Source organism: Zonotrichia albicollis, chromosome 4, assembly GCF_047830755.1.
Source record: "Zonotrichia albicollis isolate bZonAlb1 chromosome 4, bZonAlb1.hap1, whole genome shotgun sequence".
NCBI lineage: Eukaryota > Metazoa > Chordata > Aves > Passeriformes > Passerellidae > Zonotrichia > Zonotrichia albicollis.
This window is the reverse complement of record NC_133822.1, coordinates 7,839,099-7,856,477: the sequence shown is the minus strand read 5'-3', so window position 1 is coordinate 7,856,477 and position 17,379 is coordinate 7,839,099. Positions and strand designations below refer to the sequence as shown.

Here is a 17,379-nt window from a genome sequence, read left to right as displayed (position 1 = left end):
TTCTTTCCCACAATCCATGGTGCTATGTCCAGCTCTGGAGGAGCTCCTGCAGCTGGGTAAACACTCCTGAGTGAATGGGGCCCTTCACAATGGAGCCACCAGGAAATCCAAACACTGTAAAGGCCAACAATTCAGCAGGGACATAATCCTGTCATTACAAGCCAAGCACCAGGAAAACACAGTCTGAACTGAGTTGCACCCCAAACAATAGGTTTTCCATCCCACAGGTCTCAAAGAGTGGCTCTTTCCCTTGAATTCAGCCATTCTGCAGATGGATTTTGGAATCTCCCCCCTCCCCAACCAGAATATTGAGATGTCTCCCCATCAGATTTTGGGATGTCCCCCCTCCCCACCCTGGATGTTCCAGCTACATTAGGCTGTACCAGCCCCACTGCCCTTACAGGCCTACAGTCCTTGTGCAGATGGGATGGAGGGATGATAAATGCAGAAATATTACCTGGTTGAATTCTGTCCATGTTTCTGCAGGGGTGAATGTGAATTATGAGAGTGAATTTACTGCTGATTTATCCCAGCCAGGTTGATGGAGAGCTGGGTCAGGTTGGCTGCTTCCACAGGCACAGGGGTTTATGGGCTTTTAGGCAGCAGGGTAAGGAGCAGAAGTGGAGGAGTCTATCCCGTAATATTTTTCCCTGGCATGTGGGAAGAGGTGCTGGAAATCCAGTGTCATTTACTTCTGTCTGTGCATTTGTACAGTGGCTTCGTCCACTGTGGTCTCTTCTGACTCTCAGGTTCCTTGCTTGGACCCCTGCAAGCTCCCTTTCCCCAGGATGTACTAATCATATATATTTTTCTGGGATGCAATCACATGCAAAGCAACTCTCATTAATCTCTGTCCATTGCTTCAAGGCAAACTTCCTTAGCTGTAAATTGCAGATTTTACCAGGATCTGACCTTGAGCAGAGAAGCCAATATAATACATGCTGATATGGGCAAACTGGCTGTGAGTCTCAAGTGAGCAAACACCAAGCCAAATCCCAAAGTCCAGAATTAGGCAGCTTTATAGTAACTGAGGAGCTGGCTCACTGTGCTATTGGCATACAGGGAAATTAATCATATCCTGCAACAGCATTCACAGGATGTGTTTGATTTATTACTAATCCTGTACACCCTTGCAGCTGCTGATGTGCTGCCAGAGGGGGCTGTAATGATGCAGCTGGCACCCCTGTCGTGGCAGCCATCAACTCTGCCAGGGCCTGCTGCTGGATCCATCATCCTCAGCATCTCCTACCTGAGCTGAAAAATCAAGCCCTGGAGCTCAGAGTTTAAGTTTGCCTCCTATATAAATTATATTTATATTTATATTTATATTTATATTTATATTTATATTTATATTTATATTTATATTTATTATTGTTATCGCTTCTTATACAAGGATAAGAATATATAATATGCCCAGAGCGAGGGAGTATGTGTAAAATAATAGATATTTGAAATAATAGATATTAGATATTAGATATTAAAATAATGTATACTTCAAAATACTTGAATCTGCAGAACAAATCTGATCTTGGCTCAGCCTGTGTGAGTTTTTATCCCAGCTGCCCCGTGCTGGGCACTCAGTGGGGAAGCTGTGCATCACCCTGAGGCCAAGATGGTTTGTAATTGAGAATGGAAAGACACAGCTAGAGCAGTGCTGTCTGCCCAAAACACATCTGACCCTCATGAGATTAGGCCATGGAAAGAGGATATGGAAGAAATTAAATTCTCATTCTCTGAGGGTTTCTTGCCTTGTTTCAGTCCTGGGCCTTGCCTGATAAAAGGCATTTCAGATTTTAAAATTCACAACCCAATGTTTGGAAAATTTGAAATATATTGACTATGGCAGTTTTTATATTACATGTTTTTCTTAAGCTTTAAAAAAAAATTGCAAATTAATGCCCATTTGTTTTTTTTTTTTTTTTCAGTAGGGAAACAGTTTGGTGGGGGTTTTTTTTCAGTAGGGAAAATCAGAATAAATTGTGAATTTTCCCACTTTTTCAGAACCACATATGACTCCTAGCAAAACATAAATTTCCAGGGCATTTTGTCATGGGTACTTTCTCTGCCAAAACACTATTTTCATCAGCACCTTTTCAGTTTACCCAAGCAGCCCCTTTGCTCAGGGGCTGGTCATGCAGCCCACACTAAAGGTGCCTGCTGACCAGGAAAGGGCTGTGGCCACTCTCACACCAATGGCACCACTGACTAAAGGAGATCAGACTTATTCAGTTCATCTCACTCCCCGTGGAAAAACCTGCCTTGTGCAGGGCACAGGAGTCTGATTCTCAGAGCAAGGGTGATGTGTTTCCAAGTGTAAAGATGAAATGCAAGGTAAGACAGCTTCTGAAGGAAGTCCCACTGAGCTCAAGGTTGCTTCAAAAGACCTTTCTTCTCTAGGATGTGTAGTCATGGCATGAGTTAGGCCTGGCTTTAAAACCCTCAAAATCAGAGACTGAGTGGCAGGGCTGGGTTAAATGCACATAACTCATAGCTGTGGACATGAAGATATAAGGCTTTACCTGTTTTATTAACACTGAGGCAGTGTTTTTGCCTGACATCCCAACCTCCTTCCACCCTGGCCAGTGAAGCAGGGGGAAGCTGGTGCATGGCAGGAGAGCCTTGCATCACCTGGAGGCTCTTCCCCAGGGCAGGGTCCTCCTCCCCCAGCACAGGCAGGACATCTGTGCCCCACTCTGGGGCAGAGATCTTGGTCAGGCACAGCCCAGCCTGGCTGTTAATTATCCCACAAGGAAGAGGAACCCGCTGCGTAAATCATGAAACCAGGGCTGTCAGCATCAGAGGGAATTCTCACTGGGATGACAGGCATGACCTGCTTTTCATGCTTTCTCCTTTTATTTGGTGACATGCTGTCATTCAGTGAATAATCTGGAGTTTTTCTCTCGGGGGTTTCTCCCTTGTTCCTTCAGCACTGAGGATAACCAAGGTGGGGAAGTGGGGCAGCAGTCACACAGCTTCAAATGCCCCAAACACAGTCTCCTGCAGCTGGGTAACTCTATTCATCCTGGATCCATAAAGTCTTACTCAATGACAATGGTACAAAATGCACAGCACCTTCAGGATTGCCTTCAAAATCCCCTCAGCATGGTCACCCACTAGCCCTAGTGCTCACTGAGATGCATCCCACACCTGAGCAACAAATATCCATCAATTTTGCACATAAACATATGCACATGTATGAGGAAGAGTCCTTAAAGCAAACAAACTGCTAACCCTCCTGCAGCAACCTTTGGTTTTATTTTGTGGGCTTGTTCAGAGAGGGAAAGGTGGGTTCTGAGTTAGGACAGTCCTTGTTGTGCCAGGAATGGAGATACCAGCCCAAAACCCCTATTCAAAACACTTCCAAAAAGTGGGGTTGGTTTCTCAGCACCTGGCATTCAACATGTACTTGCACATCACCCCAAATGAGTTGCACCAAGGAAATGCAGCCCTGAGTCCCCATTTCAGCTGAACTGAGATCTCTGTTTGCCTAAATGTGGCATTTGGCACAAGGTCTCTGAGCCCTGCACCAGGGCAGCATTAGGCACCAAACATGAGATGTGGCACCATGTTTAGACAGGTGGACATTCAGGCCCCATCTCCCAACCAAAATCCACCATGTTCAGCAGAAACTTGCTTTAATCCCTTCTAGCTCATCAAGCTGTTGATAATTATAAATCATAATTATATTATAATAGTAAGCCATCAATTACTAGAAACTACAGAGAGAGAAATGAAAACATTCTCTAAATTTATGCTGTTGCAAAGTGTTTTTTACAGACTCTGCTGACAGCACCTTGCACCTGCCATACTGAGCACAACAGCAGGCTCAGCACAGGTCACTGCCTAAATGGGGGTTGAATTTTTGTTTTATACATTGCAGATCTTTAATCCTGTATAAAAGGAGGCTCAGGGATGATCTTATCTCTATAACTGCCTGAAAGGAGGCTGCAGCCAGGTTGGACTCTTCTACCAGGCAATAAGTGACAGGAGGAGGGGAGATGACCTTAAGGTGTGCCAGGGGAGGCTCAGGTTGGACAGTGGGAGGAATTCCTTCATAAAAGGTGATGAGGCTTTGGAATGGGCTGCCCAGGGCGGTGGTGGAGTCACCATGCTGAAGGTGTTCAAGGAAAGCCTGGATGTGGCACTCAGGGTCATGGTCTGGTTGAGAGGATGGACCTTGGTCATGGGTTGGACTTGATGATCTCAGAGGCCTCTTCCAACCTCACTGAGTTTGTGATTCAGTGATAACAGTAGGGTCCAGCAAAAGGTCTGGATGCTGTAACGCAGGGATAAATGTGCCCTTTCACAAGCATCTTCTGTGCCCACATAGCATCTAAAATGCAGGGCCAGCTCCCCCTGCCTGGACAATGTGGATGCAAAGCAGAGGCAAAAGCACTTTTTGCAGTGATTTTTTTGCAGCCATCCTCGGGGGAATCTGTCACAGACATCTTTTATGAAAAATCCTTTCTTTAGGGTTTTTCCTCCTGAGAAGCTGGGAGGCCTCAGGAACAAAATGTAAACATTGATTATCTGCTGCTGCGGAATGCAACAGGTGCATCTGTGATGGGTCTCATGTGGTTGTTTCTAATTAATGGCCAATCACAGTCTGCTGGCTCTGACAGAGAGCCAAGCCACAAACCTTTGTTATCATTCTATTCTTTTTCTATTCTTAGCTAGCCTTCTGATTAAATCCTTTCTTCTATTCTTTTAGTATAGTTTTAATGTAATATATATCATAAAATAATAAACCAAGCCTTCTGAAACATGGAGTCAGATTCTCATCTCTTCCCTCATCCAAAAACCCCTGTGAACACCATCAGAGGAAATTATTTCCCAGGAAACCTCAGGTGGTTTTGGGTACCCAGTGCTTTCCACAGCTACAAGCTCAGGAAAGAGTCAGAGCACCATCGTTGCTCAAGAGAGGTAAAGCCCATGGAAAGTTGGGTTATATTTATAATTTTAGACTGGCTGGCATCCTCAAACACCCCTCAGCAATGCTGTAGCCACAGTTATGGTCCTTAAGCTGCTGCCAGTGGTGCCAGGGCACTTGGTTGAAGAAGGAGCAGAGACAAAAGCCACTGCACCCATTCCATTGCTCAAGCTGTCAGTGAGGCACAAGGAGAAACAGCCCTGTGTGCATGGATATCCATCTGCAGGGGCTGTGCAGAAGGTGCTGGGTTTGTCATATTTATGTAAAAATAAATACATATTTATGTAAAAATAAATGTTAAAAAAACCTTTGGGCTCTGTTTCAGATGAAGACAGGGGTTTGGGCAGGCCAGCTCCCTGGGGCTGCTCTGTAATTCAGTCCCTTGGAGGCAACCAGATTGCACTGCAGGTTAGCCACAACCTTCAGAAAACTGGAAAAATTCATTGTGTCCACCATCCTTTGTCAAAACACTGAATAACAGCCTGCCAAAGTTGGTAAATATCCCATGAAAGGCAAAAGAGGCCACAAAGTTCATGTTTTATCAGTGGCCAGTCCAACATTTGCATCTGGCAGAGATCATGCTCTGCACCCAGAGCCACTGTGAGTTTTCAGCATTAGCATTGTGCCTTGAATGCATTTTTCACCCCATCTCCTCGTTTCTAGGGATGCCATTATAAACACAGGACCTGGTTTTATCATTCAGTAGCAAATCAATCCAGCTATGCTGAGCACAATCCAATTATTGCTTGTAGTTACAGGAGGCTGAAGAAGTCATAAATAAATGAGCATGGTATTTAACATTTCAGCGCCACCCTAAGCACCCAGACCCTTGTTGGCTCTGTGAGAATGGCTTGATGCAGGGAGGATTTTTGGCAGCCAGGCAGGGCAGCACTGTCAGAAGGCAGGTTGTGGTGCTCCATGAGGGCTCAGACAATTGCAGGATAAATGAGGGGTAAATGCAGGTATTTTTTAACTTTTCCCAGCATGAAGGTCAGCAGGAGCCTCTTCCTGTCCCAGTGGGAGCAGAGTGAACTTGTGTCAGTCCATGGGTGCAGAAAAGCCAGGAAAAGGTGCTTTGTGAAACCCCAGACAGCTCCCATGGGGACAGGGCTGAATGCTGGGCTCACTTCCCTTCTCTTACCACCATTCCCAAAGCATCTCAGATGTTTGGTTTTGGGTTTCATACCTTATTTTGAGAGGGTCTGGGTTGTTCAGTGGAAATAAAGCATCCTGCAGTACATTAGTTACTCATTACCTCGTTAGCACAATGATGTATGAGCAGCCACACAAGTACAATGATGCTCAGCTGCAATATAAACACACTCACTGCTAAACTGACTCATTTAAAAAAGTATTCCTTGCATCTGGCTTTCTTTGGGATTTTTTTCCCTCTCTTCTCTTCTTTTCCCCCAGACTGCTTTCCTATTTCTAACTTCACTTGTCCCAGTTTGTGCAAGCTGTGCAAGGAGGGAGGGTGTCCCCAGGCAGGCAGGGACCTGCCACACAGAGCCTGTGTCCATGTCTGTGTCCATCTCCATCCCAGACAAAGCAGCCCAGAACTCTGCCCTTGCTGTGATAGTGGTGAGGAGGATGCTGGTGTTTAACTTGTGCACTCAGTTATATTCACCTGTAGGGTCAAACAAATTATTTTTTCTAAGTTGTTGTTGTTATTGTTGTTCGTCGCAGACATCTTTTATGAAAAATCCTTTCCTTAGGATTTTTCCTCCTGAGAAGCTGGGAGGCCTTAGGAACAAAATGTAAACAATGGTTATCTACTGCTATGGAATGTAACAGGTGCATCTGTGATTGGTCTCATGTGGTTGTTTCTAATTAATGCCCAATCACAGTCTGCTGGCTCTGACAGAGAGTCCGAGCCACAAACCTCTGTTATCATTCCTATTCTATTCTTAGCTAGCCTTCTAAGGAAATCCTTTCTTCTATTCTTTTAATGTAGTTTTAATGTAATATATATCATAAAATAATAAATCAGCCTTCTGAAACATGGAGTCAGATCCTCCTCTCTTCCCTCAACCTGAGACCCCTGAGACCACTGTGACTGAACACGGTCACAGTTGTTGTTGTTGTTGTTATTATTATTATTATTATTATTATTATTATTATTATTATTATTATTATTATTATTATTACCACTATTATCTGTTTCTGCCAGGGAGTGTATAAAAATGACATTTGCAATTCTGCACCATCCCTTTATGTGATTTCATTCCTGGTCACTTGGTACTGCAGAAATCAGTTTTCTTCACTAGTTTGGAAAAAAAGCAAATGAAGCATCAAAGCAGGTGGCAGCTTCTTGATTCTGTTTGTGAGAAGCAGCAAGCTGTCCTCAGCCACCCAGCAGTTTAAGGATTTTGTTTTGAGGGAATAAAAGGATGAGAGGGAAATGGGGCATTTCCTATGCATTGCCTTGTTTATTTGCTTGGGCTTGCTTGTTTCTCTGTGAGAGGAAACCAGCAGGAAAAATAATTTCTAGTGAAAGCCATGAAAAGGGAAGACTTCCAGATTTCCCTCCAGACATTTTGCACAGCTCTACATAAAGTATTTAGTAAGCTGCTACTGAAAAAACTCCTTTTAAGGGTTGTTCTTCCCTTCCCTGACAGCAATAGAATGGCCTCTTATGGGGTCTCTCCACTCTCCAGGTCTGAGTGTTGGCTGGATTTTAGCTGAAATAACCATCTGAAACGTTGAAAACTGACATCCCTGTTCTTTGAGGGAGCCTTCTAACATTGTTCTCACTCCCATGGATACAGGGCATGGAAAGCCACAAGGACCAGCCAGGTCCTGATCTCCAGAGTGATGGGGTTGAACAGCAGTGGCTGGTGCACACTGTCCCAGCTGCTCTAGAGAATCAAAGGCTAGAGCACACTGCACACAGATCCACTGCATCATCCTTAAAAGTTAAAAATCTAGTGACAAGACATGAAAAACCTCCCTGTTTCTAGGTAGGCTGGAGCCCTGAACTCAGAGCTCATGAGATCCCTCCCTTGACTCAGGAAGCGGCAGCAGATTTCTGTGGACTGGCACCATCCTCAGACTCGACTGTGGGTCTGCTCAACATCTGAGTATGTGTGCTCTTCCTAGAGGGTTTATTTCTTCCTAGAGGTTTTATTTATTTTGTCCTTGGTGGAAGCACCCAGCCCAGCCCTGGCAGCTGCAGGAGCAGTGCTCTAAGGGCTCTGGGAATAACCACAGAGACAACCTATGTGATCACCACTGGAAAAACCCACCATTCACCACCAATTATCACACTCCAGGTCTCAGGAGAGGCTACAATTATTCCCTGCTCCAAGTCTAGAGAAAATCAGCATTTTTCCAGTAATTGCAGTGTAGTAACTATTGTAGATGTTGACTTTTTAATAGCAAACACTGCTCAAGCATTAGATTTACAGCCATGTTAGTTAGCTTTAGTGACTTGGGAATCAATTACCTTGCTGTGGAACATGACCAAAGATTATAGGGTAGCCCATGTAATAATTTACACTGCCATCTAGGAGGGAAACTGTACCTCTAGTGTTTTACATAGACAGATACCCTGTTTGCACAGCAATAATTCCAGTAATAACAGCCATAAAAAAGGGAAAAGGGGGAAAGCAGTGACTACAAAATAGGGGGAGAGAGCACTGGGAGGTGTTGGGAACTTTGCCATTCTCAATTATTTTTCAGATAATGGTGGTAGCATTTAGTTAATGACTGTGTCTTCCCAGTTTAACTCACTTGGGCTGGTGCTGCCCAGGAGAAGGCTCATCCCAGCCCAGGCTCTGGGACACAGCCTCTGTGTGTGTTGTGCCACCAGCAGCACAAATCCCAGTGCCAGCCCTCCCTCCCTCCCTCACAGCTTGCCCTCTTGGTTGGTGATTTCCAGGATCATTTTTCTAGGCAGCATTTTGCCCATTTTCTGCCCACCTCTTGGCTCCCCAGCACTTGTTCCCACACTTGACTCTTTTATCCCACATGGGGCAGGAAAAACTTGTGCCTATTTCTCCAGGTCCCTCTGCACAAAGAAAACATCTTTCCTTCAGCTCCTTTGAAACAAGACCACCCAGGTCAGCTTTTCAGTCTGCGTTTCCAAGCAAGTTATGGACAAAGAGCATTTAATTAATGTTTTTCCTCCTGCAACCAAGTAGCTGCTGTGACCCTTTAACTATTGGCTTTGTTCATCTTTCTCTCATTTATTTCCCATTTATTTCAGTCCTCCCTTCACATGAAGCTGGCAGCTGAGCTTTTGGAAGCATCCAAGTACAGCAGTCCCCCTCATGAAACAGCAACCAGAAAAATGATATGAAAACTGGTTACTGTCATTATAAAATGAGCTAGGGCAGAGTCTTCCATATGCAAATATCTATCACCATACAATAAAAAGTATATAGTAATATATCAGACAATTCCCTTAACTCTAACCAGCAGAGTTTTCAAAATTACTAAGGTTCAAAAAAAATTAAAATAATGGAATTAATAAAATGCATATAGTTGGGCTCTATTCTCCTTCACCTCCTGGATTCAGCCCAGAAAAGCAGGTTTTCAGAAAAATGTCATCTACCATGAGATTTGGCAGCCTTGCACTCTCAGACCGTGAGGTCACTATCACTGCAGCTGTCCCTGGGAGGAGGAGGAGGAGGAGGAGGAGGAGGAGGAGGAGGAGGAGGAGGAGGAGGAGGAGGAGGAGGAGGAGGGGTACAAGAATCTCACTGCAAGCCAGGGGACAGGAAAATTAGCATTTCTCTAAATGAGGAGGCTGAGCTACAGATCTACAGCATCACTGCCCCTCTGAGATGATCCAGATCCTACAGGGATGTGTGACCCCACTCCTGCCACCTGCCCACCAGGTGGGGACATCCCAGGCAGGGTCCCCAGAGACAGCACAGTCCTGCCACCATCCATGGTGCTGGATCCTCAGCAATCCTCTGCAGACAAAGCACAGGAAAACTTTTATCATCCCTTGTTACAGCTTGAATATGCAAAGGATAAGCTACAAACTCCCAGTGCAGATGTTTGTCCAAATTTTGGAGCTGCAGTTTATTTGTATTTAGTTGCAGTTAAGCAGTGATTGCAAACATCAGGGACTGTGGAGCATTTGGGTTTTATTTCCTCTCCTACTCCCATCCACCATTCCATGAAAATTGTTGCAGAAATTCTTGTTTTGCCTGAAAATATGTATTCCACTAACCATGACAGTGTTTAGGCCTGTTCAATTGCTTTAATAACAGCCCTTCCAACACACTTAATATGAAAGTGTTTTCAATGTACTCAAATTCTTATCAACAGAGTGCAGTCACCATCACTGTGTTCTGCAAAGCCAAACCACAAATATTAGTGAGTTTGTTGGATAGCTTAATTGCCAGGTATCCTTTCTGACCAATGAAATGCTCCTATAGCATATAGAATATGCTAATATTCCAATATTATAGAAATAAAATAGAGAAATATCATATAGAATAGAAATTCTTACCATATTTTGAATGAAACAAGCCCAAAGAGTAATTGCAAAAGGTATCACTAACAATAGTTGATTTGTGTGTTATGTCTGAAATACCTATTCACCTCTCATGGTTTGATGAGTTACACTTCACACTCTTAGGACAGAGAGAAGCATGTTATGATTAAACTCAGGTTATAGGTGGAGATAGAGGGATAGTACAAGATGAAATGTCACTGAGAAATAGGTGGGAGAGAACAAATTCAACATAATCACAACCTTTTCCATCTGAAAAAGAGTCACCTTTCCTTAGCCCAAAGACTGTCACAACATTACAGAACTGCAGAAACTACATAACCATCCAGTACTGGGGGTTTGCTAGCTGAGAAGTTCAGTGGAGCTCATCAGTGTTCAGAAACAAAATAATTCCTGTTTCTCACTGTCAGCAGCCAAGGTGGTCATGGGGAAAAGGTGCTACTACAGTGCCAGTCCCACATCTCACCTCTGAGGCAGTGTCAGCCAGGTTGCACGTGTTCTCAAAGTGGGGATTAGATATATAATGAGGTTTTATGAATCAGCACTGATCCATCCTTTCCTGCAGAAATGGAGCAGAGTATGACAGGGTGAGTGATGAGAGCATTTTTGAGGCCACAGCAGCAAGGGTAAGAAAGGGTGATTAGAAGATCACCCTTTTAATGCACAGGCTCTGTGGTTTGAGACCTCCCCAGGACATATGAATTTCAGTTTCTCATCTCTTATTTTTGGGGAAAAATATATTTGCCCCTTATCCTACAGCCTCACAAATGTCTGCAAGGCCTGTCACAGTCATTAGGTGAAAGGCATAAAGGGTCCTCTGAGAGGCACCAATACTCAACTCTTGTACCCCAAAGAGCAGCAAGGACTGCTGAGTCCCATCCTGGGACACTTCCAGGCTCTCCTACCCTCTCAGGGCTGGTCTGCAGCAGCTCTGGGTCTGTGTGTCCCATGCAAACAGAGTCAGACATCCCAGGGACATCCCAGGTTGGTGCAAACCCTGGGATTCTCAGAAGCCAGACCAGCACTGTGCATGGAGAGGAAATGAGCAGCTTTTTGTGAACTAATCAAACCCTTCAGGCTCCTTAGCTGAGGGTTAACAGTCTGTGTGGTGACCACCCTGGACAGGGTGTCAGGAGAGCTGGGGCTTATCCTGGTGTGCCTCAGTAATGAAAAGGAAATAGTTTTCAGATGAGCAATAGGAGCCCATGCTCCCAAAGACATCAGATAGGCAGCAATCAGAGTCAAGTTAAACAATAAATCAAGTAACACTGAGCCTTTGCTCTAGCAGAGCACCATTATGGCTGGTTCGGTGTTTATTTAGAAGAGATTAGCCCATTTTAAAATGTTTTCATATTAAATGTAATTTGGGTGTTTGTTATTGACTGGGTCTAAATGCAAACATTATTGGTCAGATAAATATTTTCTGACATACAAGATCTGTTCACTGTACTTTTATGACATGAGGCCTTCCTTGCTCCAAGATTTATTTTCTGTTCCCTTCCTCTCTTTGTGGGGATTGCTTCATAAAGATTAAAAAAAGTGTAAAGTAGAAATCACTGATAAAGCTGTCAGAAACGGAGCAGCCTTTGTTAATCACCAGTTCATTAGCTGGGGAAGAAGAGGGGTCTCGAGCCAGCACAAAGGGTTTGGTGTCACAAGGGCTGTGATTTATTCCCGAGTCTGTCTCTCCCCCTCTGTCTGTGCCCAATTGGGTACAGGATCTTACCCAGGTAAATTGATCTCTCCACGACTCCATTTTCCCATCTGTTCAGCTGAGGTAATGATCTTGCCTCACAGAGGCAGTGAAAACTTTCAATAAGAAAAGGTTACCTGAAAAACCACACCTGCATCTGAAATCAGGCTACCCCCTACTAACACCTACAGGAGCTTTCCCTGGGTTTGTTTGGAGGGCAAGAAATGGAGTAGAGAAAAACACTTAAAGAAATAAAACAGTATAGCCAAAAAGGAACAGAAATTGGAAAGCAAACTTACAGTACTTTTTATTTCAATTGCTAAAATTGTCATTTTACTGTGCCACTTTAGTATCTCCTGAGCTCTTCTTTAAGGTTGCAGTTATGTATTGAAACATTGTCTGAGGGGCTTTTTATTTTTGCTACATTTGTTTAGAAAAATCTTTTCAGAATAATTTCAATGCCATTTTGAAATGTTCTCAGGATTTTCTGCAAAATGTGAAAGCTTTTCCAACTGGTGTAAGTTTTACAATCCTCAGTAGAAGGCAGTGTAAAACTACAAAAATATTCTTCAAATCTGAAATCATGCAAAGTACAAAGGCTATTTCAGTACAAAAAGCCAAACAAATGAGAATGAGTTTGATTCATTCCTCTGAGCAAAAGAGAGTAGTGCTTCATTATGCAGCTTAGTGCAAGAAGTGCATGTAGATTTTGCCTGACAGGAGGCAGGTTTTTGGGCTTGGCTCTCTCAGCTGATTCATTTGATGTCCTTCACAATCACCTGTGCTGCCTTTTGGCATCTAAGAATGCTTCTGGCTGTCCTTCACCAGCACCACTCTGCAGCACCTGAGGAAAGTGTGGGGGAGAATAATTTTGCCTTTTTCCAGCCTTGTTCTCAGGTCCTTGCCATTCACTCCCCATCTGCTCAGCAGTTCCCTTGCATGGATGAGGTTGTTCACTTGCCTTTGGATGAAAGAGGTTTTCTCTTAGGTTTTCTCTCACTAGTAGCATTTTACTTCTGCCTGCACTGGAGCCATGCTGGTGGTCTGAGAGCATCTCCCCAGGTGTCCCCCAGCCGAAAAGAGCTCTCTGCCAGCACCATGAGCATCTTCTGCAGCTCCTGCTCCTCCTCTGGGGAAAGGCCTCTCCATCTTCCACCAGCACCAATCCCTTTTTATGGGTGTAAGGGGCCCCTGCCATGTCTGCTCCTTCCTGCATTGCTTTGCTTTCAAGCCATTTCAGGTGAAAATGGCAATATTTTGAGAATAGGAAGAAGTTTCTGAGGCAGAGCTTTGCTCAGCTGTGAAGGAAAGGGAAGCACGTGTCCCCTCTACCCCAGGGGAGAAGGGATTTGTGAGGACTTGACCTCCATCAAGGAGGGGAATCCCTCATCCCTTCTGTTCCTCCTGCAGGGACAGGCATGGCTCACAGCACGTTCCATCAGGAAGATTTCCTTCCTTCTTCTCTCTGTCCCAGACCCAGGTGGGTGCAAAGAGGAAAGAACTGCAGGATTGTCTGCTGTCTCCAGCATCACTCCACTGAGTCCTGGGTGACCCTGGGAGGGCTGGTGGCACACCAGGCTCCTCTTTGGTCCCTTATGCACACTTGAGCTGTTTTTGCTTTGTTTGGCCTCTCAGATGCCAGGATTACCCAGAGCTAACTGGGACACAGGCGACTTACACGTGGCTCCTGTCCCTTTGCACAGCAGCCCCAGGCAGGATTTGGCAGCCCAGGGTCATGGCACCAACCAGCTGGAGTTGGCTTGTCCCCACCATCCCTTCCAGCTGCCTCGTGGGGACCCAGCTTTGCTTCCCTGCCTAATAATCCTGCCAGCATGCACTTCCCTTGCCTAATGAAGGGAGGATTTATTGCACCAGCTCTCTGGGAACGTCGAGGTCTGCTTCCTTCTCTCTTCAGCTCTCTGAGACCCTTTAAGTACAGTCTGTGTGAAAATTAATCAGACGCCCTGGAGGCTTATTTTGTCCGAAGCTAAAGTCCTGCTTCTCCCTTTCCCCCCGCCTTTTGTGCCCCAATTACTTAAGGGATTGTCCTGGAAATTAATGGAAGCATGACAAGGGAATAACACCCACAGTTCATCTCAGAAGGGAAGTGTTTCTATGAAAGGTTTAACTGGAAACATCTCGTGGTTCACCCAGCAAACCTGGAGACCTTCCCATTTGGAATCACGCTGTGCCATGGCAGCTGGTGTTGCATGTGCCCTATCCTCATGATTTAGAGGTCCAGACTCAGTTATGAGTCAAGTCCTGCTCTAAGCAATTGCATTTTGCTTTTTTGAATGAGATCCCTGTGGTTTCCACCTGGTTTCCAAAGTCCCCAACATGAGTTGTCACAAGGTCACAATTCATCAAAACCTGTTATGGAGGAAAACAGAGTGATGGGACAGGGTTGGTGGTGGTACACGTAACCCTCCATCCCTTTTTTGCTGGCTCTGGTCCATGGAAGGAGATGAGGGCAGCCTGGTGGCTTGGGTGACCAACTGGGTCACATCAGTCTTTTCTACCTCCCAGTACTGAGGCCTATTCAGTGTATGGAGGACACAGATTGTTCCAGATGAAAAGAGGTGATGCCATTGCTTCTTCTCCAGCCAAACTACATCAGAGCTCATGAGCAGTAACACCATTTTATACCATGAATTTCAGAGGGACCACGTGAATTAACCCACAGGCTAACCTGACATTGCATTTTCTAGGTCTGGCTGACCCTTGTCATGGCTACAATAACTCAGCTGCATTGATTTACAGTGAAATTCATATGCCTAACAGTTTAAATCATCTCTGGAAATGGATTTCAGCTCCCAAGTTACTTAGGCCCATGTTGCTTTTTAAGTTTTCAGGCTTTTTAACCTTTTACTGCCACTCAAATACTATAAGTTAAGAGTTGTGCAATCAATGAAAGTCAGGCCATTGAACACCTCCCACAGGGAGGCAGGCAGTTAGACACCTTCAGCAAATCCTGAATGTTCTTTGAAAGCATTTTCCTCACCTTCCATGGGTTTTCAGCTGTGCCATATGGGGGAAATGGCATTGACTTCTGCAAAGCACTGCACCTCTTACAGATGCAAATCATGGAGTAAGTGTGAATATTACTCTATGACATGACATCTCCTCCAGCCCGTTAGTGCTAATTAATGCAGTTCTGGGGGTAGACAGTATTCATTAAGCTTTTCTGAAACTACTAGAAATGTTCATGTAAAAGCTCACACATTCTGATGGCACCCACAGTCCTATCACCACGTTCCCTGTAAAGTATTTTGGTTCTTTAATCTTTGCTAACGAGAGTGGGAATGAATTGTCAACAGCAATTTTCCAGCACAAGGCCATGGTGTTTCCTCCTGGCTTTATTATCAGGAGCCAAGACAAAGGAATCTGCATGTTTTTATTGTGGCACAGAGGCATCTGCTTGCTGGAAGCTGGATTTTGTGTACGTCAAAGTTAAATATATGGGTTGCTGTTCAGTTTTTGGGACTTGCCATGATAGGAACCAGCTTGGAAGAAACGTAGCCATTCCTTGCTTCTCATCATTGCAATGGCAGCAGCTTTGCTGCCTCTAGACTGGATGTTTGCTGCCAGGGTGTATTGTTTGGGTAGTGCCAGCTCCAGAGATTTTGTGAGATTATGGAATTTCCTTGAAGAAAAGGACTTCTGCTGCTGCTGAAGTATAACTGGGAAATTTAGAGAGGAATGTGCATGAGGTGAATGACTCTTTTACCAGGGAAGAAACACAGATCTGGCCCGTTTTTCTAGGAAAGAAGGGTGCAATGAATAAATGAGTGGAGCTGGGGCAAAATCCTTGTCCGGTTTTGGGGAATAACCACTCTTTGTGGTTGAGTAATCACAATCAGCTCTTGGCAAGGACAATACTCCACTGTCTTTCCACATTATAAGAAACAGCTCCCATTTCTAAGTTCTAAACTGTTAACTCCATCAGGTACCTAGAGGATGTTATCTTCACTACCCATCCAAGGCCCCACAGCAACACTTACCCAAAAGGATGTGTTAACATTTCCTGCAATAGTGGCAGATATTCCTGCTACATTTCCTTTATCCATCTCCACCTAGACATGCCACTTATTTTTATTACAAATGTTACTTCATGTTGGAAGGTGAGTTTTCCTTGCTAGTTCTAATCAGGGTCAGGACTGAATTGCTGATTGGGTTCATGCTCTTCTTCAGCACTGCAGACAGAACCTCCTTGAGATATGTTGTGTTCTCTGCTGAAGGAAAGAGCAGAAGGGCATTTGGGAGCCTACTTGAAGTTTTACCTTTTTCTGAAATTAGTAGGTTTAAAATTCCAGGAGGTTTTGCAGTTTGTGTTCTGGTGGTTTGCCCCTCAGTGTTGCTTCAGCAGCTGGATCTACACATGGAGGAGATGAACCCAAAATTCCACAATCTTTATCCTTGCAATGGAGCCATGGACAGCCTGCATTCCCTGGAGCAGGGATGGACACCTTTGCTGCTTCTTGCCCCTCTGTCCTGACCTTGGGGTCACCTCCAGAGCAGGGCTGGGCCACCTCAGCTACTTGATCCTAACCCTCAGCAGCCAGAGGTCAGAACTGCCTCAATATTTATCCCCTTAATCAAAGCCATCCCCTTAATCAAAGCCATCCCCTTGGGTGGAGTGAGCTGGGTGGGTGAGCCTGCCTGGGCTGCAGGCACAGCTCTGTGTTTATGCCTTAAAAACAGGAGAGGGAACTGTGCTGCTGCTCTAGCATTTGGTTGTTGTATCCAGAAGGATTTTGCAGCCCACTGGCCCCTTTATGTCCAGAGAGTACATACAGATTCATGGTTGACTTTGAGCCTGACAGCAAATCAAACCCAGCATCAAACCCAGTTAAAACGAGACATTCTGCTCCTTCACCACCACCACGTCAGGAGAGGGATTTTGTCACCCTTCTGTGGGGCAAAGAGGGAAATTCCCTGTATCCCATGTAAGCTCCAGATCCACCCTCACCATGAGCATCCTCGTGGTGGCATAAATGCCATCTGAAACAAATGAAGAAAAGTGCTCCCCTCCACACCTCCCCTCCCAAAGCAAACCTCTCCCAGCCAGTCTGCTCCAGAGCATGGAACAGCTCTGGGTTTTACCCAGTGAGAATAACCCCAGTCCCAGAGAGAAAATACTGATGGAGGGGCAAAGCAGTGGAAAAAGCCAGAGCCTTAACCACAGGCGTGGTTGCTTCATGGTGTGGGTGCTTCATGCTGTGCATGTTTAAATCAATAAATCAGCACTTTTTGCAGGCCCACCCATACTGTCTTTCTTGACTGATCTAA

The 17,379-nt window shown here is 44.9% G+C and overlaps 1 protein-coding gene across 10 annotated transcripts in view; it reads left to right on the top strand.

Annotated features, from left to right (window-relative positions):
- The window catches only part of FRMD4A (FERM domain containing 4A), a 378,230-nt gene that overhangs the window by 213,496 nt on the left and 147,355 nt on the right, over positions 1-17,379 (top strand). The gene's annotated exons all lie outside the window — the stretch shown is intronic.